The 25,920-nt window shown below is 43.7% G+C and overlaps 1 protein-coding gene across 1 annotated transcript in view; it reads left to right on the forward strand.

The window, feature by feature from the left end:
- The first annotated feature begins 5,474 nt into the window (after positions 1 to 5,474).
- The window catches only part of erfl1 (Ets2 repressor factor like 1), a 34,412-nt gene continuing 13,966 nt past the window's right edge, over positions 5,475 to 25,920 (forward strand). The window contains exon 1 of the mRNA XM_068570513.1: positions 5,475 to 5,535. The gene's annotated coding sequence lies outside the window, so the exon portion shown is untranslated. The remainder of the gene's footprint in view (positions 5,536 to 25,920) is intronic.

The raw sequence follows: 25,920 nt of genomic DNA on the forward strand, positions 1-25,920 counted from the left end.
ATGAATACCAAAATATGGAAAGCATGAATACCAAAATATGATCGCCTCCCAAAGCAACGTTTGACCTCCCAACACCTGGTCGGCGGCGCTGTGACCCTTTACCCTCTTTAACATGTTATAAGTGCAATAGTTTGACACCCAGCAGCCTGTTCTTCCATCCAGCTTCAGTTCCCTTTCCCCAATACGATCCCTTCACCTCTTTTCTCCTTCCCTCTTTTGATTCCCTTGTCATAGAGTCCGGCTCGCTGCACTTAAATGAGCTCCATAGGTTTACCTAATTGATTATTAAGTTGCTGATTAGGGATCAATTAAATAATTAAAGTTTGTTAAGAGCAGAGTCGATTTACTGGCTCGGGAGCCAGGGCATGCTCTTCACCATTGTGTGTGTGTGTGTGTGTGTGTGTGTGTGTGTGTGTGTGTGTTCATTCATGCATCGTGATGAAGGTGATGAGTTGATAGAAGTGATGCTATCGAGTTGAAGACAGATAATATGTTTCATGTAATGTGGGTCTTGCTGCAGGGACAGCATGGACAATGTTGACACAACAGGGAATTTATTTTTGGTGACTAAAGCCAGACTGACAGGTGGAGCTTGACCTCCAGTGAGTGGCGTTTTGGATTTCCTTTATTCGTGGAAGAAAAAGATGCTGTGACCAGGTTGCATTTGGCTCTTAGCTGAAGTAAAGAAATCACAGAGATTCCTCTGGTTTACGACTTAAATACACCTTTGGGTCTCGAGGGAGATTTTCTGTCATAAAAAAAAACATTCGTCAGGAACAATGAACCTCAGTTGCACCAGCAACTCCTTCCTGTGACCACTTCGTTTGTCTCTTTGGCTCCTAGATTCAAGTTGAGCAACTTTCGGGGTCAACATGTTGGTGACTCCTTGGTGAGACCAGGGGAGATAGAGAGGCTCCTCTTGTGGTGGTCTCTCGCTCTCTGTTTCTCTCTCTCTCTCTCTCACCCCTCACACACACTCCTCATATATGAGACACAGCAGCGGAAACGGGTCGAATCCTACTTCAAATTCTCTTTCCTCTCGGCTTGTCGACCGGGGAAAACAAACCGACCTGAGGCACAGCGAATGGGGATTTACTAATTAACTACTTACACACAGATACACACACACACACACACACACCGAGAGAGAGAGAGAGAGAGAGAGAGAGAGAGAGAGAGAGAGAGAGAGAGAGAGAGAGAGAGAGAGAGAGAGAGAGAGACATACCTCCTCTCCTCCCCCTCCCTCCCTCTGCTCTCCTCCCGGGTTCAGGTTGTAGTGTAGCGCTGCCTCTCCGGTCGCTTGCTAGCTGCGCCGTCAGAGTGGATGCGTGTGGATAGACTGATCGCACTTCATCTGGTGAGCGCTTTAACAGCACTTCCTGAAAACACGCACCGGAGGTATGTTGTCCGCTTTGTACGTTTTATTCCATGTAATAGTTTGTATTGTTATTATGGGAGAGGGGGATCATATTCTTCATAAAGTGGGGGTTCATAAAGTTGTTGTTGTGCACTATAGCGAGTGTGTTTAAAATGTGGCAAGATATGTTTGTGCGGGCCATACTACTGTTTCTTATTGTAATAATGTTGCTATTGTGGAACGACTGTTTTGCCAGCCTTGCTGTCACTTTGAGGGTTGCAGTGGAACATTATACCGCAAAAAAAGTTGAACCGTGCGTGATTTGCGCAGCCTCGCCATGCTGTTGCTATTTTGGAAGTTAGATTGAGCTTTTTCTTAATTTTTAGGTCTCTTCTTATATTTCGGGAACTTTGTGAAGTTCAAGTCTTTTGCAAGCGCACGTGCGCGCGGGCACGCACACACACACACACACACACACACACACACACACGCACACACACAGAGCAGGAGAAGGACATACATCTCCTTGCTACATGTGTGGCTGTGAAAGTCTCGGCTGCACGGAAGCACTTTGACGCGTTCAGCTGTCGGCGTTGGCCCGGATCAGCCTCTAAGTGTCTCTATTTGTTAAAGCGTCCAGCCCTCACCTCCACACCGCGTATCAATCAGTCAATTAAACAGCCCCACACACACACACACACACACACACACACACACACACACCACACACACACACACACACACACACACACACACACACACACACACCACACACACACACACACACACACACACACACACACACACACACACACACACGCACACGCACACACACACACGGCGAGCTGCACGAGACCTCAGCCGGTGCATCTCTCTCTCTCTCTCTCTCTCTCTCTCTCTCTCTCTCTCTCTCTCTCTCTCTCTCTCTCTCTCTCTCTCTCTCTCTCTCTCTCTCTCGGCATGTGTGTGTGTGAGAGACTGAGAGTGACCCCGTTTAATCTACCTGTATACATATTTTAGAAAGTGTGAGTGTGTGTGAGTTAAATATTTGCGTTTGGGTGAATCACGTTTTTTCGTGTCATGCTGCTTGTGCTCTGCATCTCAGATTTAGGATGTGAAAGCACCGGCTGACATTTTTGTATTACTTAATTAAATGAATCAATAAATCAATTGTTTGTTCTAGTTTTTTTGACTTAACATTTGAATCAATTTCAAGTTCGCCCTCCTGCCTCCAAGAGTCAGTTTTTTTTTAACAATTTCTTAGCCGTGTGTACTAACATTTTAATTTCTTAAGTTTATATTCTCAGTTCCAAAACCACACACACACACACCCTAAATACATATAATAAACAAAAAAATAAATAGAAGTCAGCCCAGCAGCTTTAACTCTTCGACTATCTGTGTTCACCAAAGGAAAATGCCGAAGTTTACTCTAACTGCGGTGAAGCCGATGATTTGTGTGTTTTTCAGACTCGCATGGGAGTTAGTTTCAGAAGTGGGCGCATCGATACAGCGCGGAGCCAAACATGGGGAGAAAATATTTGGAATAATAATCTGTAGATTTGCTGGTCGCTCCTCAGATTTTTTTCTCTTCTTTTTAGATGTTTACCCCCTTACAACTTGGATGCATATTTATGTGCGCCGTGGGTGTACTCCATCAATTATTTGGGCCAGTATATTTCCAGATAAACAGTGTGTGTAAATCAATACATGCATGTAACTATTGCAGATTAAGAGATCGATCAAGGTCCACCCTAAACCCAACCAACGTTGTTTTTCTGGCGTCAATTATTCACGTCTAACTTTCTGTTTCTGACAGAAAAACAAGTGATGAAAGCTGAAGGTTAATTTGTTTAATTTACAGTTAATAGAAAATACCTGAATAATACAAAAAAAGAAAATACAACTAATACAAGAAATCATACATTGTGATATAATATTTTCTATCGATTCTGAAGGAATTTCTTTTCAATAAATACAGATAATAAATTGAAATAAAATCTGAAATACATGCAGGTTTCTTTATAATGTGCTGCTTAATTTTGGCATCATTAAAAAAGTCATTTTGGCTTCTTGCCTGCTAACTTCATCAGACGCCTCTCTCTCTCTCTCTCTCTCTCTCTCTCTCTCTCTCTCTCTCTCTCTCTCTCTCTCTCTCTCTCTCTCTCTCTCTCCTTCAGCCTGTTGACCTGAAACAGTTTGTTTCCTGTGTGAAGTTTCGTGTTGAACCCTTCTTCTTCTTCTTCTTCTTCTTCTTCTTCTTCTTCTTCTTCTTCTTCTTCTTCTTCTTCTTCTTCTTCTGTTTCCCGCTTTAATTGGATTATTTATTATTTCCCCGCGTTTGTGCTGGTTCTCGCCATCGTCTCATCCGTCTGTCTCTCTGCTGTCAATAATGGTGGAAATATTTCCGACATTAAATGGCATTTGGGGAAATTTCTCCGCACATCCCTCGCCCCCCTCCTTCATCCTTCATGCCTCACCTCTGCACGGCTGCCTTTGAACTCGTTAACCCATCAAATTACATGTGTTATAATATGCGCGCATTACGCGGCCGATATTTAGCACATACTATATTATTATACATATCTCTCCAGCCACTGATGGCACTTCTCTGTTCGATTATTTGCAAGGATAATAACAATAACAGTAATACTACTAATAATCGATTGCATTCTGTTGACTTGTTCTCGTACAACAAGCAGCATACAACTTATTTCGTTTCAAATTATTAATACTGTATTTGTATTATTATTATATCGAACAAATAATCTGGAATCAATGATTTATTTCTCAAAGCATATACCTGTTTGAACTTAAAATTACCTTTTACACTTGATATTTAATTCAGAATGGGTTTGTAATTTATTTTGCTCCGATTAATGCTTTTAAATTTCACCTTTCAGAATCAAGAACACTTAGAAATCACTGCCGTTCTCTCCGTATTTAACTTTGTATTCATTTGCTGTAATTTACACGAAAATTAACCAGAAAGATCGATGTTTCTATGTTTTGTCCGTGTATCCATTATTTTTTATTTTTAAATAACTGTAATTATTAGCTTAATATATAAATATTTATTCGATATTATCCGAGTCTTTAGGTCCAATAAATGCTTAGAATCAAACTTACTCCATGATCGTGGTTCTTTGGTGAGGAATTACGGTTTGGGATGTAACCTCCCTTCCTAACGTGTTCCTCTTTCTTTGTTTTTCCTTTTTCGTTTCCTTTCCTCTTTTTGGAAATGGACTATCGGTTTTCTCTTATTCATTAAGGCAGTCGACTTATGGGGGCTCTCACCTCTCCTCATCTCCATCTCATTCGGAAGAGAAACTTCTGACTTCTGAGAAGCGGGTTTTGATTTTTTTTTTTTTTTAAATGCTCTCATCCTTAATGTGTTGTCATCTGGAAAGCAATTTCGTATGATCAAAGTGCGGCTAGTTAGTGCGGTCAATATCTTTTCCAGCAAGCTTCTCAGATATCGATAACAAGAGAGCGGATCCTCGCAGAGCTGCATTCAGGCCCTCTGCATCCGCGCGCTGCGCCGATACACCCGGACACACCCCGTAAGGAAAAAGCTATAACCTCGTATATTCTGAAGACTTTAATATTATACAGGAAATTAGAAGCCAGTCTGGGGTTTTAGTTTGTATATTAGAGACATCAACTCAAGGAATGAGGACCACTGAGTGCGATCAAGTGATTATTAACTTCGCAAAAGACGCACAATTCAAGTCATTATGGGGGTTATCGTGATGACTGTCCGTACTGCTCGCGCATGTCATCCTCCCTCTCGCTGTCTCCGTTACTGTAGGACGGAGAAGAGTAAATAATGTGATTGATCTGTGGTCGATGTGGCGGCGGTGGTCCTGCGGGGGGGAAACGCCACAACTTGCGCCCGGGATCGGCTCCGCGCAGCTGGACCAACGCTTCACCGGGTCCCACGGACTCGTCTTTTGTGTCTATGATTAGACTTTTAATTTCGTATCTGTTTTTTGTATGTGTGTGTGTGTTTGTTTTTAGTGACGCATTCGTGCAGTGTGACAGCGACACTCTCGCCTCCTCGCTGCCGGATCGGAACAACACGCGCAGGGGTGAACGAGCTCCAGTCCAGTCCGAGAGACGGCGGTCGGGCTTCGGCCTCAGGTGCATCGCTGAGGCGGGCTGACGCGGAAGTCCAGGTGGGTGAAGTTCCTCTTCAACCTCTGTCAACATCGATCTACTTTTGCTTTCCTCGCGATTTTTTTCTTTGAGTTTTTAAACTCGCCTTCGTTTGTCTTTTTAATGTGAAGTGACTTGAGGTCAGGGTGTTTTTTTCACTTGGAGGAAGTCATGTGTTGTAGATTTAAAATTGAAGACCACAAGTGTGTTCATGCGTGCAGATAAAAAAAAAGTGACACTTGCAGATGGAATATAGTTATTACTGACCAATCTGAGTTTCAAACAAAGGGCATTTAGATTGTGATATAATAGCTTAAAAAATTGAACGTTGCCAGATATTCTCTGTCAGATTGGACTCAGGGTTTGTTTTATTTTTTATGTTTTAGGATACCCCTCTCTTACTTTTGACAATCTGCGGTGCAGCAGCACAGACCTGTCTGTGAATAGTCAACGCGTCCAACGCGCCATGCATCGCCCTTGGCCATTCTGATCACATGCGAGACGCTCCTCCAGCCACCAGTCAGAACGCTTCCTCCGGCTCCTCTGCTCCCTTCTAATCCTTCCTGTCTGATATTAGACCCTTGGCGCACCTTAAAATTTGTGTTTCAATATTCATTATTCAACACACATTACTGTTTGGTTGTAGACACGTCTACCTGTTACACTCCAAGCCCATAGGGCAATTGAAGGACTCCTCTGTATCTTTCTCACCATCAAGCCCCCCCGTGGCCCTCATACCCCTGTCGCCTCGCTGCCACACCTGGTAACTACAAACCTGTACACAATAATAACAGCCAGATGTATCCATCTATCTCTCTATCTAGCCTGTTGGCAGTTAGTGGAGTGGCTGAGAGACTTGCAGGCGTGAAAGGTCAGTTAATCAATGGCGCACAATTTGACAAATCCCAGCGACTCTTATCATCCTCACGGGCGTTTAGGGCCGAGAGGAGGACCACCGAGATAAATGCTTAATCCTGACTGCACTGCGTGTGTGAAAGAGAGAGAGAGAGGGAGAGGGAGAGAGAGGACAGATGTAGGATAGCTGTGAAGCAGCATGCTAAGGTAGGCATGCAACGGGACTGGGAGGTGGAGGGGGTCTTTGAAGGAGTCGGCGAGTGGAGAGAAATGGGAGAACGACGTGGAAGTGGCTCAAAGCTAAACTGGAACAAATGTGCCCGCATTTGGAAATGACAGATTCTCCTTTTCTCTGTCACAATGAGAGCGAAAGGGATGGCTTCATGGCTCTCCTTTCATTGAATTCACCGCAGGCTGGACAAGCCATGCACAAGCACATGCCTTCTGGGTTGACATAGAAATCCTGGTTCACTCTCGGTTATGGCTCTGCTGCTGTGTGTGTAAAGTTGAGAAAAACCTGAGGAAAACAAAGGTGTATGAGTGGTTGAATTCTCCTGTGGCATGTTAGCCCGCCTGCAGCAGTGTGCAACCAAGAGGAAAATGAGCTTTTGTCCAGAAGGCTGGCCCCTTTTTTTCTCCTCTGTTTTTTTTTAACTGCAGGAGTTTGGAAGGTGGCACAATTTCTTTGCCCTTATATCTCTAACAAGGATCACCCCAGTTATGCCATGGCAGCAGTTGTTTTGTATTTAACTTTGGTGCACTTTTTATTTCTTGTTGTGGTTTTATTGGCATTATTCTCATTTAGGTTCATGATCAAAAGGGTGTTATTTTCACCAAATCTGATTTTCTTGAATTTGTGTGCGTGTGCGCTTTATGTCCGCTTTTTTTCCACATGGGTGTGAGGGTGCTGCTTGAGCAATCACACAGACAGATGCTCATGTCCTCTATCTCAATCTCAATACAAGTTCAGTGTAATTCAATTGAGATTAGTTGCACTGGCATGACAGCAGATCCCTAGTATTGCCAAAGCACTTAGGAGGCAATGACAGGACCACATCGACGTGCGCTAACACATACACAACACGCTGCGACTGGCCAACCTTGTAGAGAGACAACAACTCAGAGAGAGAGAGAGTGAGACAGAGTGTGGAACGGAGAGACAGAGTGACAGCCAAGTCAAAGAGGTGCTGGCAAAATCTCAGGATGATGAAGTTAAAGGATGATAGAAAGTTGTTGAAAGAGTGTGAAAAAGAAAAGGGGGAAAATGATGAAGGGACCCGGATGACGAGCAGAGCTGAAGCATGACAGAGTGTGTCCAAAAAGATGAAAGAATGATTGACTCGCAGGGAGAGTGATGGAGAGAGGAGAAAGAAGGACGGAGATGAAATGGAAGAGGAAGAAGGTGAAAGAGAGCGACCAGAGAGAAAGGGCCGAGGACCGAAAAAGAGGAGGACAAAAGCTAAAGTGAGTGAGAGAGGATAAAATGTTTAGGAGTGATGTATGAGAAAAGCGGAGAGGAAGAGATTTACTAGAAGAGAGATTAAGTCAAGTTGTCCCCGGTCAGTCATTAATCCGATTTAAGAGCAATTAAGGTGAGACTGATTCCTTCCTCGAGAGAAAGAAATAGATGGAGAGGCTGAAGAGAGTGCGGAGAAAGAAAGGAGACAGCGAGGGAGAGAAGGAAAGAGTGATTGAAAGAGAAAAGTGGGAAAATAAAACAGGTGTCGGACCTCTGAGTGCCGGTTAGTAGACCAATTAGAAGCAAGGAAATATATACAGGAAACATGAGGACCTGTTTTTAACTCGAGAAGATGTAATTGTACACAATTGTAATACTGTATTCAATGCACAAGATATGACTTAAAATAAGTCAACCTACATATCAAATGGTTGAAGGTCAGAAAAGAGGGCGAGAGGTTTAAAAAAAGAATATATTTCTTGAAATGGTTGTACACAAGGTTTTGGTCGTGTTTCTCTAACAAACTGGTATCCTTTGAATAAAAGACTTTTCCCGTGAGATCAGTATCACACAGAAGTAACTCCTGACACTGTTGACAGAAGCTTAATGTAAAAGCAACCAACCAAGACCTACAGTCTGCATGCTGGAGCTCTGGTACCTGTGAGATTATTCCTCCGAGAGCGGACAGAAGTTGTAAAGTTGAGTTTAAGGTGAGAGCACAGAGGACGCGTCCCTCACGTCAACGCCAAACAGAGAAGAGAAACAGAGAGTGAGGGACAAAGTGAAGGCGAATCTCCTTTGAATGAAAATGAAAAAAAAACACATACACAATGAAGGTAGTTCCCCCTCCCCCCTCCCTCACCCCTCCACCTCCACCTCCTCCAGCAAACCCCTCCAATCCCCGTCCGGTGTGCTCTGTTGTTCCAGATGTGTATCAGAGGTCTCCGGGTCGACAGAGGGGTCCCTCCACTGCTGTAGCATTTCTGTGTCTATTGGGAGATGGTGGTCTCGATAGCTCTGCCGTCTGACACGTACACAACAGTACATAAATCAAACGCGCACATACACGCACTCCCTCCATTTATCTCCCACTCAAGCGGTGCGGCGATAGCGGCAAACTCTGCATAGAGTCAGCGAGAGGGAGAGGTTGTGGTCAGTCTTGTTAAGTGGGAAAGTAATGGGTAGCTGTGAAAGGTTTACTTCTGCTGCTGCCATCTCTATTGTTCTGGTCTTCCCAGTGTTTGTGCCTCTTTTGTTTGAAGTGCTTGAACAGTGTGTATAGCACACTCGACTGTGGTCATAATTGCTGTTCCACATAACTCCAGCACTAGAGTGTGTTATTATGAAGCCTTGTTAAGGCAAAGAATGAAGCAAATTGAAAGTTGAGGTCGTAGATTTTGTTTGTGCAAAATGTTAGGCATCTGATTGGAAATGATTTTACATGATTTCATTCACTTGCAGCAATGCCGAATACATCTGTTTTTAAAAAAAAAAAAAAACAAGTTTGCCGTTATGGGGAAAATTACCGTACACACATCTAATATTTTTATCCTGGCTTTTCTTCCCCATCAACACTTTTTCTATTTTTCTGTGGCGCATCCGTTGCTGTTTCTGTGTACCAATCTGTAGCCCATCACAAGTCCCAGATTGAGAGGCCATTTGGCTGCTGTTGACAGGAGGGAGCAGCTATTGACAGGGCCCTGCCGGGGAGGCGTGTCTCAGGCCCCACGTCCAAAGCGTTTGTGGCGTTTAATACACTGTAGCAGTGGTCTTCACAGCCCTCACCCTGCATGCTACTGCCATAGGGATCAATATGCACTGGGTTAGAGAGAAATGGACCATCTGATGCACACTCAGAGAGGGGGATGAGGGAAAACGAGTGAGAGACAGAAACAGCAGGCAGTTGTGGGGTAGCAAGGGATGTAAAGGAAAAAAGAGAGGAACAGGCTTGAAAGAGGGGAGATGGCGAGAGAAGAGAGGAAATGATTAGAAGCCCGGTTTAAAAGACATGTAGGCAGAGTGCCGCTTGGCACCGAGCTGGATAGCAAACGAGAGAAAGTGGTCAGTGGTTGAAAGAGACATTCAGCTGGGAGAGAAAACAGATTGGAGTGAACGGCGATAGACACTGAAAAAGAGGAAGACTCTAGACACCAGGGAGGATACACACAGGAAAGGAAAAGAGACATAAGGGAAGAGAAGAGTGGGAGATAGGAAGGGAGAGGGGGGGGGGCGGTAGACGAAAGGAGGGGTGAAAAAAACAGAGAGAGAGAGAGAGAGGGGTGCAGGGGAAGGATGAGGAGGAAGGGAGGGGAGGGGGGTAAAATTTCCATCAGGTTTTCAATTGGGGCGGATCAATAGTGTATTAGAGCTCACCTTGACCCCGTCTCTCCCCCTTCTCCCCGGCCCAGCACACAGGCCAAGCTTCTCTCCCTCACAGCAGGGGACAGAGAGGGGGAGAGATTGCATTACGGCCTCCCTTTCTTGGACCAAAGTGGCAGAAAATGGTACAATAAAGGCAAGAGCGGATAGAAAGAAAGAGGAAAACTAAGTCGCGGCAAGCAGAAACAGAGAAAGTGGGAGACGAGGAGTAAGAGAGAGTGAGCTGGAGGAGACACCAGCAGGTGATGTCGTGCTTGTTTGGACAGAGCGTTCTGAAAGAGGAAACCGGTTGGGTGCCTGGGTGTGTGCGTGTGTGTGTGTGTGTGTGTGCGTGTGTGTGCATGGAGACATGACTTGTTTGTATCACCGCAACACACTAAGAAGAACAGGTTGGAAGCAAAATATGTCATCCACATACACATAAATGCATGCTGACGTACAATTGTTTGTTATAATCATGATACACTCACAGAGGCGTTATACACTTGATAGTTAGAGTTCTGCACTGCAACACACAGTATCCTATTTGCAATGCTGCTGTCTGCCAGTGTCATTGTGTCTGAGGCTGTCGTCATTCCATCTTTGTACGTAGTTGAAAAGCAGTGCTCAGTAATTAGTATAGAACCCACATAATCATGAGCCAGGACCAGCAGGGCTGCTGATAAGAAAGTCAGGTGACAAAGTCTGTGCAAGGAGGGGTGGATAGATGGTCAGACAAACCCAGGGATTTTACTCAGAAGAACTCTGTTGGTGTCTGTTGATGTTGATCTCACCCCGAGCTCATCAAACACCAACGCTTGGTCAGTTTCCCCGTCACTCGCAATCACAGGAGCCGTGAGTCAGTCAAGTTCATGTCAATGCCTGAACTTTAAAAACAGACACAAGCCACTGACCGGGGGACTCGCCGGTCGTTTTTGAAGAATCACCTTACTTTTGATATGTTAATTAGGTGTATATATATTTTACTTTTTTTTTTTTTCATTTTTACCCAAATCTTTCCCTTAACATAATCAAGTTGACTAAACAGGTTCTGCACGGCAGGGTCTTGTGCCAGATCACTGGTGTATTCTGAGGTTTTACAGGATCCTGAAATAGGGTTGGATATACAGCAAGTACTTCTCGCTAAATGTTTAGTACACATTTGCCTATTTCCACAGAGATGCACGAGCTTCACAGTGGAATTATGTGGTCACCCGATGAATCTCAGTCCAGTGTTCACGAGCCTTTTTGCTACATTTTGGTCACCACCAGCATGATGTCTATTTTCCCAGCTCGAGGGCTGAACTTCCTGTCCTCGCTACTGTAGCTTGTCAGGAGAGAGGCATACAGTCACCTTTCACAAGCGTCATAGATATTTGCTTATTATTTTGTTTAGGAGTTCACGACAGTTGTAAGGCTCAACCACGGGGTTGGAGAAACCCAACAATGGGCGAACATTTACCATGGGATCCTCTGTAAGATTCACTGTGTAAGTTTTATGTCAGAAATATAACTTTCACAGTCATTTTGTAGTTTTCTGATGGTACGCCATCAGAAAACTACCTTTCATTTTTCATATGTGATGTGAAAACCTCAGCTTTTCTTTTGTTTCTTCTGTGACCTACAATGAGAATAAGTTGCACACAAAGACTTCGACATGCAGACCCATACACACACACACACACACACACACACACACACACACACACACACACACACACACACACACACACACACACACACACACACATACACAGAGACATACATAAGGCTGGGTAGGACACTCTCCGTCACTGGAGGACAGCAAGATGTGAGGCTGTTTGAGGAGGACAGAGGCAGGGGGCAGAGGGAGCTCGTTGATGGGGGGAGAGGTTGAATAAAAAAAATTGATCTGTGAATTTAGCATTTAGACACAGTTTATAAAGCGATATAGAGGGGAGGCACGAGAGCAGAGGGGACTGTGCGGGGGAGGACATTTAAGTTTACAATAGGTCAGCTCTACCTATTTGACTAACTGTAACCCTGACGTCCTGCCTTGCTGCGCGTGCATATAACACAATGTGATTCTCAGAGTACCCTCTCAGCGATCCACCTCTGCACGAGCGCGTGATTTAGCTGTTCAGACAGCAGCTTGTTTGTAAAAGCGTAGGCCTACTAGAAGCACCGTCCTCATCTCTTCCCCACATTTCCTAATGCTGTTCCTATTGTCACCCATCCACACTCGGGTGCACATGCACACGCCAAGACGCCCGACGACAACACACAAATGCGCACAAATTGCCTATACACGCGCGTGCGCACCCTATCTCTGACACACACACACACACACACACAGTAACACACAAACTCTGTCCCACTCGCTGAGGGGGAGAAAAGGGAAGAAAAAAGGAGAGAAAAAAGAAATCGATCGCCGGGGATAGCGGTGCGCGTCGGAGAATCGTATCTTGTCAAAATAATATATTACCCTCATCCCCGCCTGATCGATGCGGTGGATTAGGGACGGAGGGCTCCCTTTCTCCCCTCCTCTCTCTCCTTCTCTTCCTCCTCGGTGCTTGGTGCAGTTTAATATTTACCTCCGTGAAAGAGCGGCCGCGACGGCTCTCAGCCCTAATTGATTCCGACACATGGGGCTCTGTGCTCGGGCTGCGGATGAGAGAGGGAGGGCCGGCTGGAATGCAGAGGGAGAGAAGCGAAAAGAAAGGAGAAGAAAAGAGGAAAGAAATGAAAGGGAGGGAAGGAGGGATGGCGACGGGGCTGGAGGGGAAGACAACAGTGTAAACAGTGAAATTGTGGGATATTTGGTGAAGGCATTGCGTTTACGTTTCAAGAAGTGAGACAAAAGATGTCTATAAGGAAGGTGAAATAAGCTGCAGGAAGAAAGGAAAGAGCAGAATCGAAAAGGCCGAGCTAAAGCATTCCGTTTAAAGAAGTGGATGGAGACAGTTTACAGGGGTGATAGAGAGGCATGGTGACAGATGAACTTAAGGGAAACCATGGAGGTCAAAGGAAATATAGTTGGAAAGGTGTAAGATGAAAGTAGGGAAGCTTAAGGGGGAGAGGGATGGTGATGGCGATGCACGTAGCAGGAGAGGGATGAATGGAAAGGATAGAAGAGAGGAAATGAATCAGGAAGAATGAGGGAAATGGAGAGGAGTAGGTGGAAATGGGATGGCACGTGGAAACGGCTCCAAGAGAGCAGGAAGAGAAACGGGAGGGATGAGGGCCGAGGAGAGCAAATGAGAGGGGATTAAGAGAGCGACATGAAGATGGATAGAAACGGAGGAGTGAAACATGACGGGCGGAATGTAGAGCGCCAATAAAAATGCGAGAACGGGGAGGGAAGAAATAGGGGGGGTGATGGAAAAAAAAGAGCTCGGCGCAGAGGTGACAGAATGATATCAGGTGGGATAGACAGAAAACAGGAGTGATAGCGCAGCGAGAGGCGGGAGGGTAGAGAGGGACCATATTTTCCGTTGAAGGAACTGGCCTGTCACGCTGTTCCGCCAGCGCAGAGCAGCTCTATAAAATACAGGGAGCAGGCGGGTCGTGTCGGGTGACTTATGTGTATATCTAGGCTTTGTCAATATTTCTTTCTGTCTTCCTTCCTCTGTGCTCTCCCCATTGCCTCCTCGCTCCTGTGCTCTCTTTTTCCAACTCCAATTGTGCTTCCACTCCCTCTGTGCGTGTGTGTATTAGTGTGTGTGTGTATTAGTGTGTGTGTGTGTGTGTGTGTGTGTGTGTGTGTGTGTGTGTGTGTGTGTGTATGTGTGTGCGTGTGTCTATCCCACTTAAGTGCTCACTTCTTCTTCACGGCAGCCTTGTCCGTCTTTGTTCATCTTTCCTCTATCAAGTGGGTGCAGATAAACTGAAGGTATGAGTTTTGGAAGTCGTCTGCGTCCTGTTTGAGCGTTGGCTTGCAAGGGAAACACGACTGTGGCACAACGACTCCAGGGCTTGGCAGGATCCTATCCCCTTCTGAGTCTCCATTAAGAGACAATGCCGGCAGCACGATGAGCCTTGCAGTTAAATTGACACCATTGACATTGCGCCAACGCAAATATTCTCATCGATGTTTCGTATCTGTCTCTTACCTCAAAAACAAAACCACTGGTGTTTGACACCTATCGCACCTACGGTGTCCTTGTTCTCCAGTTTCTATTCTGCATGAGCAATAACTGGATGTATGAATGAATGCATGTGTTTGTGTACATGTCTCTGTATCTAGTCAGTCGTTGCCCCGATACAGGAACACCGGGTGGTAGGCTGATTTATTCATGTGGTCCCAGGGAGGATTGCACCTCCTCTTCCTCATTTGGCATGGTTTAGTATCCTGAGCACAGGCCTGCGGAGACCCGGGTCCATGGGGGGGGGGCAGACATCCTGCAGATACACTGCCCTGGTCTACAACTGGTGGACACTCATAAATTACCTTGCTTGACATTTCATGAATATTCATTAAGAAAACACATCAAAACTTCTCAGAACAGTTCGGCCTGGCCAAACACGTGAAGTTGCTGCAATGTTGCATCGATTTCAGTCCGGCTGATGCCTCGAACACATGTCACTTTCAAGACCAGTTCAAGTCCAGGTGAGACCGGGGCTTGAAATGTTGTATTAGAAGAGAACAAAAACAATATGATTTACACAGCCACCATTGAGCTGCCACCATGAGTCCATGACAACGGATTGTCAGCGTGGAAATGGAGAAAGGAAAAAAAAGATACAGGACATCGAAGTTGCACTCAAAGGAAACAGAACTTATTTACAGAACAAGCTGAAAATTCTCATTCCATCTCATGACTTCCTTTGTCTCTGATCTATTTTTTTCTTCTCCCTCCTCTCTGCCGCTGCGTCTGTTCTGTATTTACACCTTTCCCCGTCTCTGCAGTGGCTCAGGGAGCGGTAACAGAAGTGTCACTTGTCATTATTGGTCTAATTCAGTAATCCGTCATCGTGCGCGCACTGTATGCAGCGCATTATATACCGGCACAGCAGGTGTACTACGCACTGAGGTGGAGATTCGATTTGACACGCACACACAGGCGAGAGGGCCAACGGGGGCCGGGGCAGACGGCCGCTGAGCGTGTGTGTGTGTGTGTGTGTGTGTGTGTGTGTGTGTGTGTGTGTGTGTGTGTGTGTGTGTGTGTGGCTGTGTAAAAAAAGAGTGGGAGATGGAAACATAGAAAGATGGAGAGATTGAATTTGTGAAGTGTAGTCGGTGTGCATGCTGGTCTGTGTGTGTGTGTTTGGGTGTGTGTGTGTGTTTGTGTGTGTGTGTGTGTGTGTGTGTGTGTGTGTGTGTGTGTGTGTGTGTTTGTGTGTGTGTATTGGGAAGAGACAGACAGCATTAAAATACATTAGAAATCGTAGTAAATATGGAATATGCATTCATTAACAATCTGTGCTCGTAGAACTCATGTCACCGTGTCTTGTTTGTGAAATTATACTTTTTTTGGCATATTTCATAGTTTATTTTCTTTTAATCTCTGTAAAATCTGTAAATCTGTGGTGGGAGAATCCACAAACAGAGATCCAAGCATTAAGTTTTTAGATATTTTTGGGCCCCTTGCAAGAGTATTAACTTAGGTTTAACTGATGGATCACAGGGTTGTGTCGAAGCGCCATGATGGAAACATTAAACCCAAAGTGTGTGAGTACATGTTAGATAAAAAGTGATCAACTGTTTAAACCGTAAGAATCTATGACAAATTGTTCAGTGCAGGTTCAAATTGGAGGCGGTAAGTTTAGGTACAATGTTGCTGTAGTTCAGGATTTGGCAGGGTTTGGATCCATAAGATTGATCCCTGAAGGCAGGTACTTATTTTATCTTGTTTGTTTATTTAGAAAGAAATACCTGCGAACAACAAGCAAATATTGTCCGATTCGTTGGGCGACCATAGGTATCCGGCACAACGTTTCAAACGTTTTTATGTTAAACATCCATACTCTGTGGTTTATGTTGTCCTAATTAACTGTCCTGATGTGACCGCGATTGTTTGCTCCATTTGAAGGTAAATGCTTTCTGTGTGGCCGCTGTACGACAACAATTAATCATAATGCGTGTCTGGCAAATGGGAGACGTTGGCTTGTAGTTTGTCCCCCATTATTGATGACACCTTTGAGCTTCCGCAGTCACCAGCTGCACTGCACTCTCAAAGGTCAACATTCGGTACATTCGCAGTTCAACAAAGCTGAATTTTCCCACATGTCAAACAATATTGATTGCATACATTGTGGTAGGGTGATCTCCAGTCAAAAATAAATGGATCAATTTAAAACGATTACAAAGCAGAAACATTTTTATGCAATGATGTCAAACTCCCCTCCTCCCTTTTCCCCCCCAGGGTGCCGGGTGGTGTCAGCTGCACTGCACTCTCGGTACAATAGTTTTTTTCCTCCGAACCAGTGTGAGAGGGATGGGGTTTAAGGTTTGTGATGTCGGGGCTTCCCATTCTCTCTTTATCAATGGCAATTTGTATGTGAGTGCTCCCCTCTAGTCCCGGTGGGCACGGAGGATTTCATCACGGTCTTAACCCCGCAAGGCTACAAATCCGGTTACCACTGTAAGTGTTTTAAACTGTTTAAACTATCAAAATGCTCCACGCTGAGTCCCAGGTCGCGTTCGAGTCCCGCCCAGACCACACTGAACCATATGAGTGTAACTGCATTTACTTGACTTTTTTCGCTCGTTTTACTTTTGCTCCATATAACACCTGCACATTTCCACCGTTTCGTCAAACTCCGCCGACTCCGCCGGGATTCAATAATATCGGTTTCAAGTTTTTAATCCTAGTTTTATTGATTCATATTTGCCGTTCCTTTTTTCATTAACAAGAAGTTAGCAAAATGCAAGACACTTTTATATGATTTGACTATCCTCCAACTTTTTTTATCTCTTTTATCATTTTTTTATTTTTTTTACAATATAACCACTTGGATCATGACTGCTGTTGTATTATACCTAAAATCATTTTTACCTTATTGTAATGTTCATAATTATTTATACAAGAACAACTAAACTATAGCGTACTTCCTCAGGGAAAATTCTCTCATATTTGTATTAAAAATTACATGGAAATTTAGTGCAATAAACACAACTATTACACTCAAGTAAATGTGTCAAAGTTCAAATAAGAGTGAGGGGCAATTATTTCAAGAAGACAGAGTGAAATTGATTCATGAGTGGAGCCTTCAGCCAAATTCTATAAGAGACGACCTCACCATAAACATACAGCTTTGCTCTTTTCTAAATAGCTGAAGATACTAATTAATCACGCCATCTTTGCACTTTGGCCCTCATCGTCCATGTTCTTGAACATCGCGATAACTCAGCTCACCCTCATTAAACACAGTCAGCTCTCAGAGAAAGTTATTTCACGGAATGAATGTGTTTGGAGAGTTTTCTTTGTTTGTATATTCAACTTATATCCGAGTTGCTTGAGACTTTAGAATGAAATACCGTGTCGACTAATTAGCTTATTACGTATTCATATTAGCGATTAATGCTAATGCTGAAACTGGATGCACTTGCGCACAAAGTAAACGTGGTCGATCTTCAACTGTGTTTACAGCTCCTCATTTGAATGTTTTTTGGGCACCAAACTGCGCAAAGTGTGCTCTCTTACCTTCATTGCTTGATCCAGCCCACTTGTCTTTTGCCGGATTTCTCTTCCTACACACACAAGGACAAACAGGAAAAGTGAGTCACAGTCTAAAAAGCACTGACCTAATTGTATTGCCTTCACTTAACGTAAATAATAATATCACAACGTTCAGCTCATAGAAACATTAGGTCACTAATTGATTCTCAAGCCCACTGAAAGAGACCTAAAAACGGATTGATTGTATCTATCGCGGTTAGTTGGCTGACGATGATCACCAACTGGAGGTTTATTTTCCGTTATACGATCAGAGGCAGTCAATACCGCTCAATAACTCTCCTTTTTCATCTCCTGCCGCATGTGTCCATCCTAAACAACCTATCGGCATATGAGGATTATACTACTATACATTAATAGTCGGATCATATCCCGTCGAGTGTATTTGTGCCGTTGCAGCCGAAAAATGATGAGCATGTAATTATGCGGTTAAAAAGGGGAGAGGAGGAGGAGTTCAGGGAAAGGAAAGAAAAGAAGAAACTAAGTTTTTTTGTTTTTTTTAAGGGATGGGTGGAGAGGCAGAAATTGACGAGGGAAGTAAGGAAGGATCGTGTTTGAATTATTACCCTGTATATGCCTGAGTGGACATGAGACAGAGAGCAGGGGGCGATATGGCGAGTTGTTGAAGTAAAGATGAGAGTTGAGCCCGAAGGTGGGGATGAGGGAGAGAGAGAGAGAGAGAGAGAGAGAGAGAGAGAGAGAGAGAGAGAGAGAGAGAGAGAGAGGGAGAGGGAGAGGGCGAGGGGAGGGCTGATGATGAATGGATGGAGAACAGGGATGAGAGACGGAGCAGCATGAAAGAGTATATACGGTGCGCGGTCCCGCTCCGAGGATGATGAAACGTTAATTAAAGTAAACGAGCTACCTGAGCTCCCCGGCTAACCCCCTGTCACACTCTGTCAGGAGGCAGAACGAGGGGGAGAGAGGGGGGAAATTTGACTGAACAGGAGAGAAGTTGGATAATCCAGCTGTGGCTTTAGTTCAAGGTTGATTGCTGTCACAGTTTCAGGCACAGGCCTCGCCGTGCGTCATGCACGTGCAACAATTACCAGTGGGTCACATTCCGTCTGTATTATACACACACACACACACGCATATATTATGCTCTTCTTTCGGTCGGATTTGTTTATGATCATATTTCTCCTTTTTTGCCTGGACGAGTTTCTTGTACAGGGTCCTTGTTTCCCTGCATGAGTCCACTGAGCGCTCTGTTGCAGTGACATCGTGCATACAACTTATTATAACTTTTTATGGAAAAACGGGAACATTTAATGTTTTAAATAAATGAATTAAACCACATCCATCAGCACCGATCAGTAATTCCAAAAGAAATGTTTGAGAAAAAAAACAGAGGCCCTAATTTCCTAATCGCAATATCCTTTTTCTGCATATTCCAGCCCGCGTGCCTCCTCCGGGCGTGTACAAGCCTTACTTCCCGTTTTGTCCATTCAAAGGTTATCCGCCAAGATCACCTTTGTTTCTTTCTTTTTAATGCTCATATTCATTCAATTAATCTGGGCTCTAATTTGTTTATATATTTATTTACTCGGTCTCACTATCACTCTCTCCTTTTTTCATCTCTCTCCAACGATTATCCTGGCGTCTAATTAGAAATCGATGCCGCTGGGCCGGCGGGTATTTGCAATGTGTTTGTGGACGTTGAGAACAATTCCCCGGACAGAAAAGACTGAGAGAAGAAAGAGAGAGGAAGAGGAAACGCTACACTGCACTGCAATATATGCACACACACACACACACACACACACACACACACACACACACACACACACACACACACACACACACACACACACACGCACACAAACACACACCATACACATATTCTGACAACCGACTTTATTGCTTGCAGCTATTCTTCTTTCTAAAAAGCAGCAGGGTCCGTAAGAAAAAAAATGGAGCGAGAGAAAGAATGGAAGGAAAGGAAAAATGAAAAGAAAATCATTTTTTTTAACGACTGACGCGAGGGATTTCTGCTGAATTGTTGAGGAGTGTTTCCCCGTCTTTTAGGAAAACAAACAAATCTAGAAGTGGAAAAGCACTTTAAATGTGGTGGCCTGCATCTAACCCCAGCCCGGAAGTCAAGGAGCCAATTCCCCACAAAGTTATCACATGCGCTCGACAGAAATGCAAATTATTATTGCGACTATTGATTATTATTATAATAATAATAATTGTTAATATTTATATTATTAATGTCATTATTACTATTGCTATTATTATTCATAATAATAATGTCTCATATTGCATGCATATTGTTAGCCTTTATGACTTCAAATGCATCATCACAGTACGTAATTCAAACATTAATCAACATTTAAATCTTCATTTTAAGAACTGTGCAGTGAGCACAAAGACATTATGAAATCTTTTTTCTACTTTGTTTTCAAGAAGAATCAACATTTCCTCTTGCGTTGTGCGTGTGATTTTCGGACCATTGCGTCTATTAAAATATCTGCAAATATGACTGGAAGTTTGAAAGTTTTGGTAGGGTTGGTAAAATATGCTAGACCTAGAGTGGACTAGGTCCTACATTCTTCTTCTTACTCCTCCTCGGCCATTACCGTCACCGGTATGTCTCTCTGTTGCTCACACCGAGCTGGAGTCGCCTCCTCTCCGCCGTGTCCCGTGGAGACGAGTCGGTGTAAGCGGCGGGTTAGCGCCATTACCGGAGGCGATCGAACCTAACCGGATTAGCAGCTGCCAGATGACAAAAAGAAAGTGTTTCAACCAAGTGAAAAAAAAAAAGAAATGTAAGGAATGAGCGCCTCGCGCTGTTATTAGTTCAGCTTTACACCACGGAGTGTTTACCGTCTGTGTTCTGGGTTTATTGGCTCGACCATAATCTGTTTTCAGACGCTGTTTCTCTCTGTTTTCTCTGTTCATCTTTCCAAACGAGATGCATCACCATCCCTCCCTGATGTGTGTGCGTGAGTGTGCGTGAGAGAGAGAGAGAGAGAGGGAGAGAGAGAGAGAGAGAGAGAGAGAGAGAGAGAGAGAGAGAGAGAGAGAGGGAGAAGGGGGGGAACTCTGTGACTCTGGGTGCACCAGTCAGGAAATGTCATATCGGAAAATGCAGTGTTGGAGTGTCACCCCCCTCTGCATGATGAGGAACACTGAATAACTTGCTTTTTTTTCTCCTTGTTGCTTCACATTTCATCAACCCCTATGATGCTTTACTTGTGCCAAAACCTTCAGTCTGGGCTCCCCGATTTGTGTGTGTGGTTTTGCATGTGTGTGTATGTGAGTGTCTGTGTGTCTTCTTTGCTCTGTGCAGTATAGCAGTAAGTCACATTTGAAGCTTCATCCTTGCATTTTTCTGTCAGTCTGTCTTTCCATCTTGCACGCTCATTAAACGTCCCTCACACACAGACTCTCTCCTGCCCCCCCTCCTCTCTCTCTCTCTCTCTCTCTCTCTCTCTCTCTCTCTCTCTCTCTCTCTCTCTCTCTCTCTCTCCAGTCTCTCTCTCCCAGTCTCTATCCCTCTCCTTCTTCTTCCTCCGCGCCTCACGCTCCCCTTGCCCGTGGCTATATGATCGTGAAAAATGTGTTTACAAAACTCGCTCTCTCACAGATCAAACCGTACGGACGAATCAAAGACTTTGGAGAGAGGAGAGAGAGGCAGAGAAGAGGAGAGAGAGATAGAGAGAGAGAAGGGGAACGAGTAGATGGTGTGTAGAGGCCTTATCATTTTAAAATTCTCTATGTGTTATTCCCTTTTTTTCTCCTCTTGTGTTTGTGTGTGTGTGTTGATGTCTGCCTGTATCTCCTTTGGTAATACAATATCTTTAAGGCTCCCAAAACAACTATCTATGTCTCATAGTTAAATATGAGATAATGCAATATTGATGTCTCCTTGTCTTTGCTATAACGCAATACTGGGCCCATTCTGGCTGGACACACTAACATGGACCGATAGTGCGCTTGCACTTAGAAGAATTACTGTGATCCTATAATACACTTTAGAGGGATACTTCACAAATATGAACTCCCTATAGGACTATAGTACGGTTAATGAAAATACAAGTTAAAAATACTCCCAAAGAAACATCAGGTCACATTTCAGACTAAATATTCAGCACAAGACACACAACAGGTCAAGATGGGACCTGATTATGTTTCATTTTTGTTTCTTTAAGCAATTGGTTTCAAAATAGTGATTCCAGATCCTGGACGTGGTCCCAATGACTCAATTTCACTTAAAATGTTGCCTTTGCAAGTCTTAACAGAAATGGAGACAACATGCACTTCATGTTGTTAACAAGTCAGATTCTGGCTCACAATTATGTGAAATATTGATTACGTGGTACAAACAAAATATATTGCATTCATCTTTGTAGTTAAGTGCATATGAGAACCAGCTGCAGAGACTCTTGAGGTTTATCAATTGTTTGTTATGATTCATTTTCCTACTGTTCATAGTTCCATCTTTTAAAGTTTTTCTTAATGCCACACACTGAAACCATGTGTCAGTATTGACAAATATTGATGTTTAATATTTACACAAAGATGCAAATAGATTATTTTCATGGTTCTATCCCAAAGTGCAAAATAAATGTAATAAATGTAAAGTTTAGGTATTGGTTAAAGTTAGGGTTAGGTCTTGCTCACATGATCTTATTATAAGGTCAAAATGCAGTGAGGTCAGACTCTTTGAGAAGTTATACATAAGCAGAGGTGTGAGTATGACAGAGGCTTGATGCTTTATACAAGGAAAGAGTGTCGAAAACAATCAGACAAGGACAAGATGAAGACATACAAAAGACAAACAGGGGGACACAGGAGGATAGGAAGAGGAGTGTCAGTTAGGAGCCGAAGAAGGGGGGTAAAGGGTGAAGAAAGGAGAGGAGAGAAAAGGGAGGGCAGACAGACAGGCTAGGGGAGCGATTATAGCAGGGTTTATGTATGAGCTATTGATTGAGTCGGTGGTGACTTCTTGAGTGGTTAATTCGGGAAGTGAGAGCGATAGAGAGAGTAACTCACTGACCAGAGGGGAGGGTGGGCGAAGGGGGGATAAAGAGAGAGATAGAGACAGCCCGATGAGGATGAGGAGCGAGAAGTGCGTTTCCTCTGGTAAAAGTATGGAAAACAAGACACTATTTTGCAAGAGATTAGGTTGTAGTTCTTTGTAACTAATAAGGGAACTATTAGCATTGTGTTTTGTTGAAATCTGTTTTCTTTGTTGTTTGAGCTCCCCACTAATGTCCATAAGAAGTCATATTAATAGTATTGTATTTAATCTTTTCTTCTACCTTTATTTAAAATCCAATATGTAAAGAAGTATTGAACCCTCTTCCCGGCAAGCTGGGCTTTCACATAAAGGTGACTAAACACAGGAGTGACTCTAAATAATTTCTACTGACTCGATGTGAGTCAAAGTCATTGTTAGACATGAAGAAACTAGTGTGATTCCAATGACAATGACTTACAATCACACATAAATGATAACAATAACCGTTTACAGCTGAGGGTCTCAGCTGTATGTGTCATATTCTTCTAAAATATATCGTCAGTTTGAAATTATGTTAATACAATTCAAATCAATTTTTTGAGGGTCATGGGGTCTTCGGGCCCTAAATGGAACATTACAAGGAAACAGCGTTGTCTTAATATTTGTGTATACAAGTACATTATATTATTACCGTAAAACCTCTTTGTCACTACAATTTGTATCATCACTTCACATTATAGATAAACTTTACTTTATCTTAGGACAATTTCATGGCTTTTTTAAAACCTGATCTTCATTGGAACCACCACCTCCTCTCTCTGGCTTTAACAAGTGCGACCCAGACCCACACCCACACCCACACCCCCACACACACACACACACACACACACACACACACACACACACACACACAAACGCACACACGCCTCTTTGGTCTCTATAGGCGTGAAGTTGAGCCCATAGGACACTCATGCTTGCTGCAAACAACAGATGGTTTCCTTGTTCTCACTGTATCACCTTGTCGGAGGAAGTCAAAATCAAGAGCAACAACTTGGACTAGTAGTCAAGGTGATATGGGCCAACACACGCACGCACGCACGCACGCACGCACGCACGCACGCACACACACGCACACTGTGTGCGAGTGAGTGATATTGCGTGAGGAAAAGTGTGAAGAATATCTGTTACAGCCTTTAGATACGTTAGTTATTATTCTAAATGTGTCCAATGCATATTCGCCTGCAATCTCGCTCGTAATGCATCTCTCATGGTGTGTTTGCTGGTAGGATATCCTGTAGTTAAATTCCTAAAAGCTGCGAGCGCGTGCGTAGTCTACGTGGGTTTTGCGTCAATGTGGATGTGTGCTCGCATGCGCGAGTTAGTGCGCGTGTGAAGGTCAGCTCGCCGGCGCAGTTTCTTTTCCTATTTCTCTTCTCTCTCGCGCAGGTTTTGATCTCTCAGCCGCGAGATCAAAGGCGCTCTCTGGCTATTAGTCAGCGCGAGCCATTGATCCCTCATCGATCCACACGAGACACAGCCGCCCCGTGAACACCGCGCGAGGCTCCCCAAAGCTCCTCCCGCGCGTCCGGAGAGAGAGCGAACAGGAGAGAGGGAACACGTAAAAGAGGGAGGTTGAGCAGTGTGTGTGTGTGCGCGCGCGTGCGTGTGTGTATGTGTTTTTCTACTGGCGCGGGTAGAGCCAAACTCGAGCTTTTTCTTTGCCGCGGGACATGAAACAATGAGGCTCGAGCCGGTTTTAATAAAGCGCGCTTTCCCTCCTTTCAACTCTGGCGCGAGGCGGACGAGCCGGCAGCGGAGAGCGATCGATAATTAATGACGATGAATAATTTAACCCTATCGATTGATACTTTTTTCTTCATCCTTTCCCCCTTCTTTTCCTTATTTTCTTAAGGCCGGCGTTCCATACCACACTAATACCGTTTCACGCGCTCACATCCTCATCTCCACTCACCTCTTAAAACTTGTTGGAGTTCTCCACCTTTCATGAAAGCCGTAAAAACACGTTTCCTTATTTATCACAAGCTACAGCCTATTTATGATCTGAGCTTTCTTAACTTCACCTGACTGAAGGAATCTTTAAAGCTCTAAAACTTCTCTTGGCCTTCATGAATGAAAGCGGTCATTACAGGAAAAGGCTATACAACAATATGAAAGAATATTTTTAGTGCCAACAAATGCAACAATGAATGGATCCTATATACGTCACAAAGTTCCTATTGTTGTCCAAAAACTTTTTTTTTTTTTTTTTTAAACACATAAATGAGCTAAGTTGGTGCATTGAGAGACAAGTTCCTTCATTATAATGAACATAGCTTATATAGTCTGAATCCTTCCTGGTGCAATAAACACGCTTGTGCTCAGATGTTTTTAAGAAAGATCTAGCACGAAAATGAGACAGTGTATTTGAGACACCTTGAGTTGGGAAACGCCACTGACCTCACATTTTAAAACTCATATTGGTCTCACAATCACTGTACCTGCTGGTACATATGTGTTTCAAGTTTAGTTCAACTGAAAGACATTTTAGCTTGTTGGTTCTGTGTCTCGCTGTGATTCAGCTTTGCTGCTGCAGTGTGGACTGATTGATGCTCTGTGGGAGAACAAGAGTCACAGAGCCTCAGTACTATATGCATATTGTTTAAATGCACAGATATTGCCTGTTACTATGACATGAATTCTCACGGTTTCTTTAGTGTGTTTAGGGTGAACAGAGCTCAAGGTATAAAGGAGCAAACGTGGACATTTAGTCGCGGTGGTGGATGCAGCACTTTGAGTTTATAACACTGTAACATAGTTTTATAGTGTTTTCAGCCATCACTGTTTTATTGTAACTTTTAGCAATTTTATATATTTATGGATCTACAAAACATATTAATTTAAGTGATAACAAAAGTGAGCACACTTTCTAACATTGAAATAAAGACATATAACATAAATACATATAGTGCACATGTATTGTCTTATATTCAATCCAATGTACTCCCATCCCATAGTGCGAACCACAAGGACAACCAATTGATTAAGGTTCTGGTGACACTTAAATCCTAAAGATGCTCATAACTTATCACTTATGGGAGAACTATTC

Source organism: Clinocottus analis, unplaced genomic scaffold (assembly GCF_023055335.1).
Source record: "Clinocottus analis isolate CAN_PGR_092001 unplaced genomic scaffold, fCliAna1.0.p SCAF_9, whole genome shotgun sequence".
Taxonomy (NCBI): domain Eukaryota; kingdom Metazoa; phylum Chordata; class Actinopteri; order Perciformes; family Cottidae; genus Clinocottus; species Clinocottus analis.